The sequence below is a fragment of the Lathamus discolor genome, chromosome 5 (assembly GCF_037157495.1).
Source record: "Lathamus discolor isolate bLatDis1 chromosome 5, bLatDis1.hap1, whole genome shotgun sequence".
In the NCBI taxonomy this organism is placed as follows: domain Eukaryota; kingdom Metazoa; phylum Chordata; class Aves; order Psittaciformes; family Psittacidae; genus Lathamus; species Lathamus discolor.
The window spans coordinates 59,543,804-59,558,937 of NC_088888.1; the positions used below are offsets into that span (position 1 = coordinate 59,543,804).

The window sequence follows — 15,134 nt, forward strand, 5'->3', positions numbered from 1 at the left end:
TTGTGCCTGGTTATGTCAATATCTTCCGCCTGTGTGTCCCTGTGTCCACTGCATGTGTGCTCTGAGACAAGTCCTCAGTTTTGCTCATGGTTGAACCTTCCACCATTGGTCTGCAGCTACTTGATTGGTAAAAAGCATATAAGTGAATTTCAAGGCTTCGATCCAAATCTAATCAGATTTAGAACGTGGAAGAGACTGTCACCCAAGTGGAATAAAGTAGATATTATTTAAAGTATTACTAGTTACTAGAACCCCTATCTGGACCCATGACTTTGCTGTCCAATAAGACAATGTTTTTTGTTTCTCCAGACCATTCTTAAACTTTCCCCTTGCTCATTATTATGTTCTTAGATTCTTCAAGTGAGATTTACAGTAACTGATCTTTAGACTATAAATTATATCTACTTCATATATTTACATATGAAGTCCAAAGTGTACTTCTAAAATGCTGTCAAAACCCAAATAAAATTACATACACAATAATAGATTTTAACAAATTTGTTTAAAAATGCATGTAGAAAATTTGAAAATATACATTCTAATTCTACATTATAACAATTACATAATTTCACTGTTTACATTTGGCCAGTTTCTAGGTTCAAGACATTTAAGCTGATCCGTCACAGAAATATTCTTTATAGCTTGAAGGGAATCCCTCCAAGATGTAAGAGCTCTTTGGGACCTCATCCATAAGAAAGACAAATAGCATTCATGACCACTAAAACAGGTTCAAAAGTTAGTTGTCGGAATAGCAAAGGTAACTAGAGACTGGACCAGGCATGGACGGACCTGATCTCCGTACAATACAGTGATAATGGCAAGCCTGTCCTTTTCAAATCCTTGTATGACAAAAACTTTTTTGCTTATATGTGAATCATTTGGTCTTAATAAATTCCATGTTTACTTGAGAGCAGCAAAGAATCCTTAGTCTTTACTTCTTTATTTACTCACAAAAGTCTTTCAGCACTAAAATTGTTTATTATACTTTTTGTCAGTCCTTGGAGAGAGAAAGTGAGCAAAACTATGAAGATTTAGAAATAAATCTCTCCTATAAATATTCATTAAGTTGATAATATCATTTTACCAGACCAGTGGGGAGACCACGACTTACACTTTGGGTAATTTGGATACAGCATGTATTAAAAGATGTATTTAAAACCCTTTGTTGAACATCCACTCCTATCGTCTGATTTTATGATTTTAGGATTATAAGGATTTTACCACATGAAATGGTTTTGCTTGACTGAACAGTTAATTCTTAGAAGCTTAGTCTTATTTCTCAGTTGATAAATGACCGCCAACCCTCTGTATTTTCTGCACTCTGAATTTTCCTTTCCTGTGTTTTTCTCAAGTGTAAATGAGCAACACTGGTCTAGAAAAGAGCATGACCTTTTAAAAGAAAAACTACTGCAAGGGTTTTAATTTGGGACTGCTTAGTTCATGAAAGGTATAAAGTGCCTACTACATACATTATTTGCTCTTCTCTTAGAAAAGAGTTTTGTCCCATGTTCAGATACACCTTTCTCTCCAGCAGTCTCCTTTCTTTAGAGAGTTTGAAATAAGATTCCTTTCTGATTTATATAGATGATAAGACAATTTGGATCTAATTTTATTTCATAAGTAAAGCTCTTACTGAACTCTGTATAGGGAGAAACTGCCTGGACCATAAATGGGGAACCCAACTGTAATATTTTTACTTTCTTTCCACGTGGTTTCATTTGTTCCATTTTTTTTTTTTTTTTAAGAAATAGTGATGAGTAAATGTTGTCGTGGTTTAAACCCAACCACAAACCTCGTTTCCTCACTTCCCCCCCTTCTTGCCCTCACCCTGCTCCTGGAGGGATGGAGAGGAGAATCGAAAAGAATGCAACTCCCACGGGTTGAGATAAGAACAGTTTAGTAACTAAGGTATAACACAGATCACTACTGCTACCACCAGTAATAATAATGATAAAGGAAATAACAAGAGGAAAGAATACAACACCTCAACACCAGCCAACCGATAACTCGCCCCACTCCCCCAGCCGAGCACCGACCGATACCTCGTCCAACCCTGCAGCCCACTAGCCCTTCTGGGTAACTCTCCGTTACCTCCTGGGCATGACGTGCTGTGGTATGGAATACCTCTTTGGCTAGTTTGGGTCAGGTGTCCTGTCTCTGCTTCCTCCTGGCCTCCCCTCCTCCCTGGCAGAGCATGAGACTCAGAAAGTCCTTGGCCAGACCAAACATTCGAGCAGCAACTGAAAACATCGGCGTTATCAGCACTGTTCCCAGGCCAAAAGATCAAAGCACAGCACTGCACTAGCTCCTAAGAAGGAGAAAAATGACTGCTACTGCTGAACCCAGGACAAATGAGAAAGCACTATGGAAACTATACATTAAGCTTTGCTCAAGTTACGCTGGTGTTTTTAAATTTAATAATTAATGCTCAACATGCTATACTGTTGCACTTAAAAAACTGTGCCTAAGATGGTAAGCTGAGTGGTGCAATAAAAACCGATGTGAAGGTAAAACCATTGCTAATGAGAACCTGACATCCATATACCTGAGTGCTTTATTGCGTTTTTTCTTTAATCTGAGACTCTACAGTAAGTATCCATTGTTAACTGCACTCCTGGGAGTCAGAATCCAGGTTAGTTTAACCCAAAAGTAAACAGATTTACAAAAGATGATGGGAAAGATGACCTCAAAAGCTTAAGCCCTGATCTGCTAGCTTGTTGTAAATGAGATTTGTTTATATTTATTAGAAAAGCCTATACTATTATTATTATGAAGTATGAAATGTGCTTTCTACAAAATACTCTAAAATATCAGATCAGATCCTTAGTCCAGGTTTTAGTTCTGTAATCTAAGAATGACAACATTGATACTTCAGATACTGGAAGGCTGCTATGAGGTCTCCACGCAGCCTTCTCTTCTCCAGGCTGAACAGCCCCAACTTTCTCAGCCTGTCTTCATACGGGAGGTGATCCAGTCCCCTGATCATCCTCGTGGCCCTCCTCTGGACTTGTTCCAACAGTTCCATGTCCTTTTTATGTTGAGGACACCAGAACTGCACACAGTACTCCAGGTGAGGTCTCACGAGAGCAGAGTAGAGGGGTAGGATCACCTCCTTTTACCTGCTGGTCATGCTCCTTTTGATGAAGCCCTTGCTTCCACCGTTTGTAAGCATCTTTTTTTCCTTTGAATTTTCTTCAGCAGCTCCTTATCCATCCAAGGAGGTCTCCTGGCCCTCCTGCTGCACTTCCTTCTAGTTGGCTTTCTGGGCTGCAAGAGCACACACTGAAGCCGGCTCATGTTCATTTTCTCATCAACCAACATCCCCACGTCCTTCTCCGCAGGTCTGCTCTGAATCTTTTCTCTGCCCAACCTGTAGCTGTGCCTGGGATTGCTGCCACCCAGGTGTAGGACCTTGCACTTGGCATGGTTGAACTTCATAAGGTTGATATCAGCCCACCTCACAAGCGTGTCAAGGTCCCTCTGGATGACATTCCTTCCCTCCAGCATTTCAACTGAACCACACAGGTTGGTGTCATTGGCAAACTTGCTGAGGGTGCACTCAATCCCACTGTCCATGTCAGTGACAAAGATGTTGAACAAGACTGGTCCCACCACTGATCCCTGAGGGACACCACTCATTACTGGTCTCCAGCTAGACATTGAGCCATTGACCATAACTCTTTGCATGAGGCCATCCGGCCATTTCTTTATCCACTGATTGTTCCACCTATCAAATTGATGTCTCTCCAATTTAGAGTCAAGGATGTCGTGTGGGACAATGTCAAATGCTTTGCACAAGTCCAGGCAGATAATATCAACTGCTCTACCCCCATCCATCAGCTCTGTAGCCCCATCATATTGTGACCCAAATTGGTCAGGCAGGATTTCCCCTTGGTGGAGCCATGCTGGCTGTCACCAAGCACCTTGTTTTTCATGTGCCTTAGCATGCCTTCCAGGAGAATCTGCTCCAAGATTTTGCCAGACAGAGAGGTGAGACTGACTGGTCTGTAATTCCCCAGGTCTTGTTTTCCCCTTCTTGAAAATGGGGGATGCATTTTCCTTTTTCCAGTCGTCAGGAACTTCGCCTGACTGCCATGATTTTTCCAATACAATGGCCAGTGGCTTAGCAACTTCATTCGCCAGCTCCTTCAGGACCCACAGATGGATTTCATCGGGTCCCATGGACTTGTGTGTGTTCAGGTTCTTAAGATGGTCTCAAACCGTATCCTCTCCTACAGTGGGCCTAGGGTTTTCATTCTCACAGACCCTGCGTCTACCTTCCAAGACTTGGGTGGTGTGGTCAGAGCCTTTGCCAGTGAAGACTGAGGCAAAGAAGTCATTGAAAGCCTCAGCCTTCTCTAAATACAAGGTAGCCAGTTCTTCGGAGGAGGCCTATGTTGTCCCCTAGTCTGCTTTTTTTATTCACTACATACCTATAGAATCCCTTCCTGTTATCCTTAACATCCCTAGCCAAGTTTAATTCTAACTGGGCCTTACCTTTCCTAACCTGGTCCCTAGCTTCCCGGACAACATCCCTGTATTCTTCCCAGGCTGCCTGTCCTTGCTTCCACCATTTGTAAGCATCTTTTTTCCTTTGAATTTTCTTCAGCAGCTCCTTATCCATCCAAGGAGGTCTCCTGGCCCTCCTGCCGCACTTCCTTCTAGTTGGGCTGCAGCACTCCTGAGCTTGTACCAGGTGATCCTTGAATATCTACCAAGAGTCTTAGGCCCCCCTGCCCTCTAGGGCTATATCCCATGGAACCTTACTAAGCAGGCTCCTGAAGAAGCCAAAGTCTACCCTCTTGAAGTCCAGGGCAGTGAGCTTGCTGCACGGTCTTCTCACCGTCCTGAGGATCTCGAATTCGACCATCTTGTGATTGCTGCATCCAAGGCTGCCCTGGAGTGTCACATTTCCAATGAGCCCATCCCTGTTGGAGAGCACAAGGTCAAGCATGGCACCTCTCCTTGTCGGCTCCTCTATTACTTGCAGAAGGAAGTTTTCTTCCACACAATTGAGGAACCTCCTGGATTATTTGTTCTGGGCTGTACCGTCACTCTGCCAGATATCAGGGTGGTTGAAGTCCCCCATGAGAACAAGGGCCTGTGAGCGTGAGGCTTTTCCTATCTGTCTGTAGAGTGCTTCATCCATAGGTTCTCCTTGATCAGGCAGCCTGTAACAGATCCCCACAGTAATGTCTTTCATAGCTGTTCTCCCTTTAACCCTGACCCACAAACTCTTTGTTGACTGCTCAGCTGTCCCCAGACAGAGTTCCATACTCTCCAGCCTAGCCCTAACACAAATAACAACTCCCTCTTCCTGCCTGGCAGGCCTGTCTTTTCTGAAAAGCCTGTAACCTTCCATTCCAACACTCCAGTCATAGGAGCCATCCCACCATGTTTCTGTGATGCCTATTATATCATACCCCCATAGATGTGTACATGTCTGTAATTCCTCTTGTTTGTTCCCCATGTTACAGGTGTTTCTATAGAGGCATCTAAGACGAGCTCCTAATGAAGCCGATTCATTGACTGGAGCAGCTGGAATATCTCTACATTGCTCTGAGTATTTATTATAGGTGCTGGCAACTGACTGGGTGTGTTGGGATGGAATGATGCCCCTGTCCCCCAACATATCTAGTTTAAAGCATCCTTGACAAGTCTGGCAAGCCTCCTATGAAAGCCACTCTTCCCCTTTTGTCAGGCCAGCTCCACCAGCCCCCAATAGACCTGGACTACAAACCTGGGTCACGTGTTCAAGACACCCAAACCCCTGACTATGACACCACCCTTTTAACCATTTATTAACCTGGTCAGTCCTCCTAGCTTTTTTAAGGCCTTCCCCTGTATCCTGAAGAATTGACAAAAAGACAATCTGAGCTCCAGAGCCCTTAACCACCTCTCCAAGGACTCTGCAGTCCTTCTTTATGTTCCCCAGACTACTACTCTCTATATTCCTAGCACCCATGTGGATCACTATATCATATTCTATATTCATATTCATTTCTATACCATGGAAAATTATATCCTAGGTACATTGATGAAGACTCACTAATCCAGAGGATACCTGCAGAGCTGGGCTCTGCCATGCATTTCATTATATCCCACGATAAGGTGATGTAATTGGAATCCCTTCACAGAATCAATGTGGAAAGGAAGAGCAATTAAGTAGAATCCCTTAGGAAAAAACCTTAGGAAAACAGACCTTAGGAAGGTCTGTTCTTGACCTTCATTTAACAAGAGACTATGTCGCAGCAGTGATTTAGTACAGCAATTTCTTGCAGAAACCAGCACAGATTACAGAGGAACATAATTCTGAATGAGAAAATATGTAACAGGACAAAAATATCCAGTATTAGATGGTAATTGATGCACAAATTGCAGGAAGGAAGAGGGAGCCAAGTTGACTTGCCTTGGAAGAATTTAAAAAAGTAGAAACTCAGGAGATAGTATTCTCTTAAAAGGTTCCTCCAAGATGCGCTGTTTAAGAAGATGCTGTAGGATTTCCATATGCCTAAAAGGAGAGAGTAATTTTCTCCCGGTAGACTTAGTTAAGTAAAATTTTATATCTCTGCTTGTATTGGTTCGAAAAGAAGTTACATGTTGTCTCAGTGTTGTTCTCAGGCTAAAGGAAAACACACAACACTGTACCAGCTGCTAAGAACATGAAAAATGACTGCTACAGCTGAACCCAGGACACCTGTAGGGCTTGCAGGAAATCTCTTCTTTATTGCCTCAAGGGGAAAAAGGAATGAAGAAAGCGTTTGAACTATCTTCTTTTACTTTTTGTTGTAGGCATTAAGCAACTGTGTTATAATTTCTATTCTTTCAGCTAGTGGAAACAACTGAGAGTAAAATGGAGAAAGGGAATAAAACAGGGTGTCAGACAAATTGACTGACTCTGTCTTCCTTCAAAGAAGCTACCAGATCCCAGCTGAAGGATGAATATATGTCTGTCAAATAGTTGTCTAATAATATTTAGCTCACAGAATCGCACCTTTTTTTGTGCTGTTCTACAAGATTTATAGCTTTTAGTCACCTCTCTCTAAACTGCATAGCTAAAATGTATAATTAAGGTTAAGTTGGATGAACACCCAGAATATGAAGGCTGCCAGAATGGTTATATCAGGACAGTTCCCTGAGATACAGCAGTGATGTGAGATGGTTCTTTTCTTCCAACATGCAATATTTGGAAAAGAAACATTTTTCGTATTGCTTTTCCGTGTTTGGAAAAGAAATGGGTTTTAGCTACTCCAGAACAGTTCTGTTAGGTTACCAGCTGACAGTTGCTTTACAGTTTTCTGATCACTCACCTCTCACCTCTGAGACTAATTGCACCCTTTTTCATATTTTGCATCTGCAGTAGCCTCTAACTTGTTCTGGAATTGCATCTACTTCACTGTTGGTTAATTTGAAAAATATTTTGTTCAGGTTCGATGTCTCAGCTTCTGCTGCTGACAGTGTTTCCGGAAACAACCTGGTTCTGTAGAGCATTTTGAAAAAGCTGTTGTCTGAGAATGACTGGTAATAAAAGTGCTGTGGATGTAAGAATGAGCTATAAATCATAGATGTGCAAATAATAAACTGCTATACTGAGCAACCAGCTCCTCAAGATCCTAATATTCCCAGTGTACACTGAGGGTAAAAACAATGCAATATCAAGTCCTTGAAATATGACTTTGTGTTTTCTTCTTTCCTCCAATATATTTGAGACAAATCTAACTGCGGGTGACAAAGGTTAACATGACTATTTCTTAGGATAGAAGATCAAACCATACTACAAGAAATAAATGAAAGATACTAAAACAAGGCAAGCACAGAGGGTTTGATTGATAGAGAAATATGAAAGTGGTGATGGTGAATGAAAAAGAGGATGGGAGAGAGAAAAGACTAAGAAAAATGTATTAGTATGAAAGGCACACACTTATTTGTCATCAGATCTGTCACTGCTCTGATTATTTTATGCCCCCTGTGTTACACTGCTGTGATGACTCCATCAGGCTCTCATTGGAATCTCTCCCTGCCACCATCACCAGCCCTCCTTTCCTTGCAGGGTCCAAAACTCAATCACAGATCATATGGGAGACAGGGTGTAGCACTTCTACAAGAAATAATTCTGTAAGAAAACAATATTCTGAAATGTTATATTATATTTCTACAGTATAACTCCTTAGCATAAAACATATATTTCTGTATTGTCCATTTCAATATAGAAAACCACCATAGTATAGAGTGCAGTGAAATTTAACTGCATGACTGGGAGAGAAATGTGCAAGACACAGTATGAAAAACTATTAAAAATGTATTTCAGAAATTATTTCAAGAAAGAATTTTGAAGTTCACAGAAAGATTACGCTGGATTTTCACAGAGCTGCAGGTATAAATTACTCAGTTAATCTACCAGATATTACATGTATTGTGTAAATTACCCAGTGCATCTTTTATCTCTTTTTGCTTTTTTTTTTTTTGCATTTGGCTACTGCTCCTATTCTCATTTCTGATGAGCTACCTTTACAATTTTCATACTTGCTTGACCTTTTAGATATTGCTTAAAAAAATAGTAAAATTGTAATATACTATTCCCAAAAGAATTGAATTTCATATTCCTTTATGTGAATGGTTTACATTTAACACACCCAGCAATGCCTTTATTGTCTGAAAATGTAAGAAAAATGAAACTGAGCCATTCAAGTGCACCTGCTGTACAGGCTTCCCTTTAAAATTATATATCATGTCAGCGTGGTTACTGTAGCAATATCTTTTCTTCCAGCAAAAAGACAGGACAAGCAACTTGCTCAACAGCAAAGGTTCTTAGGAAATGGCTGTGACAGATTCAGATCTATACTAATTAAATAGAAATCATGTTTAATATGGTGTTTGTAGATATATTAAAGCCAGCATACTGAGCATACTGAATGCTATAACAATAGCCTGCCTACTTCCACTCTCCAATACCTTGTATGATGAAGTAGTTTAAGTAGGTGATATTAATAATTGTAGGATGTATCTAGAAGAAAGTCCAAAATCTCTGTCACGCTCAGTGCTATATACTCCAGAAAAGAAGGTCTGAAAAATATAAAAGTACTAAGATGCATAAGTCTCTTCGGTTTTTCCTTCTGGTTTGCTGTTTTGACAGTATGTTTTTGACAGAAGAAGCACAGATTCTGCCTGTTCAGGCTGCTTGATAATTTCCAGTGTAAACCCCAATGTTTAGTTTACTTAAATTCTACTAAACATAAGCCAAAATCTGGGTTGATATTCTCCATGATTACTGTAGGTTCAGAACAGAGTTTTTTGGAAACCGTTCCACAAAACCTCATTTTTTAAAAAGCATGATTAGAGAAGAGTATGTTGTTTGTTAAATTATTCTTACTTATTTAATTGAAAATCTTTAGTGCCTCCAATGGTTCTGGCAGAGGAAACTGGATGCCTTGGACTCTTGAATGGAGTTTCTGCTGAGTTGGTGAAAATATGTCTGCATATGACAAAATTCTAAGCTGCTCAAGGGAGACTTCTCAACATTTGTAAGTAAAGCTCTTTAGAGGCACCATCTGCGTGAAGCCCACATCATCTTTTCACCATATCTACCTGAGAGACAAGCTCTGTGTGCATATGCATGAATGCCATCCTTCTCAACGCAGTACCTCAGTGCCTTTCTGCAACTGAAATGGGTCTTGGTGCTAGTGTCACCACTGTGCTAGGCACAAAACATGAGGGATAGGAGGCAGTCTTGCTTTTGGCAACTTTGCCTTTCCCGCAGACTCAGTAAGGTTAAAATCAGGCAAAGGCTGTGTCCTTAGATTGTATGGTTAAAAACTTTCCATAATAAAGCTGGAATTTTTAGCAGGGTAAATGGGAGACTCAGTTCTTTGGTTTATTACTTTTCCAGAAATGCTTATAATCCTTTTACCTGTATTAATTTTGATTCAATGTGTCTTTACACATTGGTCATGAGATGAGCTAGAATTCTATTCAGACAGGACTTCTACGGTATCATGGAGGAAGGCTATCTCTAATAGGTTATCATAGGACTTGGCTTCAGATTTAGAAATGTAATAATGTTGCTGTGGCAGACTTGAGAAATATTAAAAACAGAGCAGAATGCTCACTGTGAGATCAGAAGCCAAATAAGCCAAATGTATGAATTTTTTCTGACATTGTTACACTTCTCTCTGTCTATTTTACAGCTTGGAGCGTATACGAGTTTTATTAATTTTCAATAATTATGCCTGCATCTATTTAGTCTTGGTAGCAATTCTATACTGAAATGATTTTTATACTTCCTTTAGTTTCCTATCAGTGCTTATTTCTGTGTTTTATCAAGGTCAGAAGTCATGAAATCAGAAATGAGAAAGTTAACATAAGCTTCTTAGTTTTTCCAGTTTAGCTAAATCATTTTGGATGGTGTGACCAGAAGTTAGAATCCATCTTGATGTGTACAATGACACAAAAGCTTTTCTGTTTTTTGTTTCGGGGGTTTGTTTGTTTTGGTTTTTTTTTTAATTTTTTTTGTAGTAGTATTTCACAAAATTCATAATAAAGTCTTGCAATCCTTAATAGAATTATTTTTTAGAAAATTCCTGTTTTGGAAATTAATGAGATAACAGAAAATTTGAAGAAGCCTTGCTTTCATTCTGCAACATAACCTGCCACTCTTTCTCTTCTCTGCAGGACATGCAAGCAGACAAGACCAGATCTTCTTAACAGAAAACTCTCAAAAGCATTTTATCTACTACAGAAACAACATCCATCTTTCTTTACTGCTTTTTGAAAATGAGTATCACATGAGGCCACACATTACGTAAGAAATGTCATATACATAAGTGTATATAGATGTTATAGATAGATACAGATACATATCATAGATACAGACATAGATGAGATGATAGATAAATATAGATATAGATGATAGATATAGGTATAGATATAGACAGATACAGATATAGATACAGATATATATAAATGATATATAGACAGATAAAGATAAATAAACTTTAACCCCTGGTCCAAATTTGTGAATCAAGCTGAGTTTTCCAATATTTTATTTTTGTTTCTTGAAAGGACACAATAAGACCCAGGTTATGATTGCAAATGGATGGATGTATTTTTACAGTAAGCCCTCGTATCTTGTAAAGTCAGATGATCTTTACAGCAAAGGGCTTTTTAAATTTTTTATTGCAGTAGCAACAGCTCCATGCATAATGGTGGTTTACACTTGAATAAAGAATAATTGCAGATAATTGGTCTGTCAGCATGAACGGATTAGGAGTCTCAGCAGTGGTTTCATCATCACAGTCAAAACACTAATTTAAAACCCTGTTTCGTTTCCTTTGGCCTTATGCTTCATTACTTTAGTGGCATTAAGAGTTAATTTTTGGTGCAGTTATTTATTTATTTATTGTGTTACTTTGGTATATAACATCGCATTTTTCATAAATGAGCTTTATGTCTTTTATGGTACTTGGCATTTTATGGTTTAGTTCTAGAAAAGCTGGCTGCTTTCTACTACTTTTAGGACTGGCAATTAGCAGGAGGTGAAGATTTGGGTAATTGCTTGAAATATAAAGGGAGTACAAAGACTGAAGCCAAACCTGCAAGAAGACAAAGAGGAGAGATTCCTATTCTAACCTTGTCATAGTTTGCCTCTGCATTTTCTAATGATTCTATTATGTATTAAAATACATTATTTATAAAGGTAGAGTAGATATTGTCTCATAGCAATAGTGTAGAATTATATTTTTTCACTTGCAGTCTCCTATTTAAAAATATGAATTACCAATCATACTTTTAGTTTCATGTATTGTTGCCTTTTGAAAACTGTTTTTCATAGAAATTAAGGAATTAAAGTACACTTACAGGAGTAAGCTATTCCACAGCATATCCTGTGGGTCCTTTGTAGAGGAGAGGAGAATTCAAGGAAAGTTTTTACCCTCTTCTGAGAAAACCACATAGCATATCCTGTTCTGCTTCAGCTGTTGGTATGTATTTTACTTTCCTTGCACCTTCATGTGATTGAATACTTTTGGTGGAGGGTCTCTGCCTCCAAGTAAAGACACTGTGTGAGGAAGTCAGCACACTGTGTGGTATCAGAGATGATGAGGAAAAATGCAGCCGGATCTCCTCTGAGACCCTGCAGCTTCAAGAATCTAACACCCCCCCCCCCCCCCAACCTGTACTGAAGGAGAAGAAGACAGTCTGCACTTATCAGTTTGGGAAATGGTGAATGCTGGTAGCTAGTGGCCCCAGAAGGATGGCTCTTGCAGATTTGCAGCTGCAGAATTGGACAAATTTGCTGTTCGGGCTCAAGGGGGTGGACATCAACATGATGATAGAGGAGGACAGATGGATGCTGTGGGACATTGAGACCTTCTACAACACCAGCATCAAGGAGATGCTGCTCAGTGTGGTTGACATCAACTGAGTCCCTGACCCCAGCCCCAAAACCCTACCCCCAAACCCAAAAACTCGCCTCTACCTTTTCATATTCTATTTAATACTGACAGGGAGCTGTGCCCAGTGAAGCGTCAAAGCCTGCTGGGACTGAGCCCTGCAGCAGTACCTTGATCCTCTTACATGATTTAATCTTGGTTAACTCAAATAGATTGTTCATAAAACAAAATTTCTGATACTTTTTTGACAAAGAGAGACTTCAGAAAAATGAACCAGAGTATAAAATAACTAAATGAAAACTTTATAAAAAATTAAAGTTTTTTAAAAAATCAGTTCTCAAATTTAAATTTAGTGTTCTAATATTATGATTTTTTTAAGGAAGTTTTTAGTTGAGTATGAACTAAAATATATTGAATTAAATGAAATCTTAACAGAGTCAAATCGAATACACATGTAACATCTTGCTTGCAGTATAAGATAGTGAGCAAAACCAAGCAAAAGAAAATAAAATCCTTGGAAAACCAAGCACGCTGAACGTTGCATTGTGTACTTTAAAGGCTGATCTGCTTTTAAAGTTAGGAAGCAAGAAATGCCATTGAAATAAATTTCTGTATGGCTCTTAATTCTTCCCAGAGTCCAGGAAGTATTTGTCTGTGTCTGCTAGAGGTCCTACTCAAACAAAGGACTGCTCCCTAATTTACTACTCTTCTCTTACTCTGCCAGTAGGAGAGGAGACAGACAGAAAAACAACAAAGAATAAAGGCAGCAAAAAAGAATTGCAGGAATGAAAGAAGACTGTCCAGAGAGAAAAAATTGAATCAAATTTCCAGTCAATAAAATGAAATGGAAAAGAAGCATAAGGAAAAGTGAATAACCACAGGCAAAATTTTGCTGCCCCTGGTGAAGTCAACCAAAGCTGCTTCTGAGAACATGAAGAATCCTTCAGAACTGCAGGAATCAGTCCACAGATTGTCAGAACAGTTGAAAGCTCATGGAAAGAAGAGAAAAAAAAAAAACCTTGAGGAGATTATAAAAAAGCCTGAGGGGAACTTGAGAAAAGATATGTCTAGAGAGAGAATCAGTAACAAGCAAAAACAAAAAAAGACAGGCCAGATTCTCAGCAGAGGCTGGCAATTTAACCCATCTTATGGACTGCTCCTGTCACAGCTCTATGTAGAATAGTGGTAAATAAATGATAGAATAGTGGCAAATGGTAAAATATATTACATTTAACATCATCAGCAGGGTAAAACCTATACAACTGATCTGGAGTATTATTTGACCCTGCATTTTATTAGGGGTGTTACTTTTAGTTTCTAGTATGAAAACATAACAGGTTGGTATTTTGATTTTTTTTTTTATTAGTGTTAAATAATATATTTGCTGTAAAAGTGTCAAAAAACCCACAAATGGTATATTGGGGCTTTTAAATTAATTTCTGATGTGAATGTATGGTTTCAGTCCTCTTTACCTGCAATTATTATCAGTGACTTTTTTCATATTGGATCTTTTGCTGTATGATAATTTGCTAATGCCATGTTCACTGATATTCTTTCTGTAAATGGAATTGTATTTTTCATTAGTCATTTGTTAATATTAGGTAGGCATATAAATTACTGTTCAGTGATGTAAACCACTGTGCTTCTACTAAAGCAAATAGATCCACATGAATGCATTTTACACTTATTCTGATGATGATGTATGTTGGAGCTTATTTGGTTTATAAGTTTTCTGGAGATAAAAGCATATAATAAAAACATTCTATAGTAGTAGCTGTGAAAAAGTAATAATTGATTTAAATGAGAAAATATCTGCTGCAATCTTCAACGGGATTATGAAAAAGTCCCAATTAATTTAAAACTATTCTAACTATCCCTAGAGACAGATTAAATATGAGTCTGGAATCTAAGTTAATTCTGGTTATGACACCAAGTTTTGATGGTGATCTGAAGTCCGTTAAAATAAATAATAAAACCCTCATCCAACCATTTAGCATTAAGCATTTTTACATAGGTACTGATTTAGAATCCCAGAAACTCTGAAAATCAGTCATTTATCTAATCAGGAATAATTATGGATTATCACATCCAACTTCAGGCACTCAGACATGACAATGATGCTGTCACTTATTGTGTCAAAGGTCCACTGCTACTCTTCTCTACCTCCTATCAAGTACTGGCATTCGCTAACAGCTTTGAACTGAATCCAGGAACTTAAGATACAAGAAGTAAGTGAACTAATTTTTGGTTTAGAGACTGAGATTTAATTTACCTATTATTTAAGATAAATTATCATTGAATAACTGATGTTCATGAAGAAATATTCCATGTTTTCTCTGTGTGTGTGTGTGTTATTCATGGAGAAGCTGTTGCATGATAAATGTTGTCGTAGAGTAGTAGCTTGGTTGTTAGGTTGACATTCATGTGACAGTACTAGGTTTCAATTATCTACTTCCACCAATCAATCTTTTAGTTTCCAACACTGCTGCCTGCAGTAATGTCACAGCTTTTCTGTCAGACAAGAGAACTTTGCGGGAAATGTTATTCATCACAGCTGCAAATCTGCCACAGTGCCTGGCATGGCTTGTTAATGACAACATTTATTTCAAAGAGCTGTGTTTCGCTTTGTTGCTGGAGAGTTGACTTTGTGATCGTAAAATATAATGAAATGCCAAGAAGATTAAATGAATGAAGCTTGCCAAAAATACAGCTAAAGTGATTCAGATTTACTTAAAAAAGAAAAATTAC

The 15,134-nt window shown here is 38.7% G+C and overlaps 1 long non-coding RNA gene across 1 annotated transcript; it reads left to right on the forward strand.

Moving 5' to 3' along the window:
• Window positions 1-9,455: 9,455 nt before the first annotated feature.
• LOC136014349 (uncharacterized) lies at window positions 9,456-14,147 on the forward strand. Its single transcript, XR_010612650.1, has 3 exons — window positions 9,456-9,521; window positions 10,669-10,798; window positions 13,114-14,147. It is a non-coding gene; the product is annotated as an uncharacterized LOC136014349 (long non-coding RNA).
• Window positions 14,148-15,134: the final 987 nt, after the last annotated feature.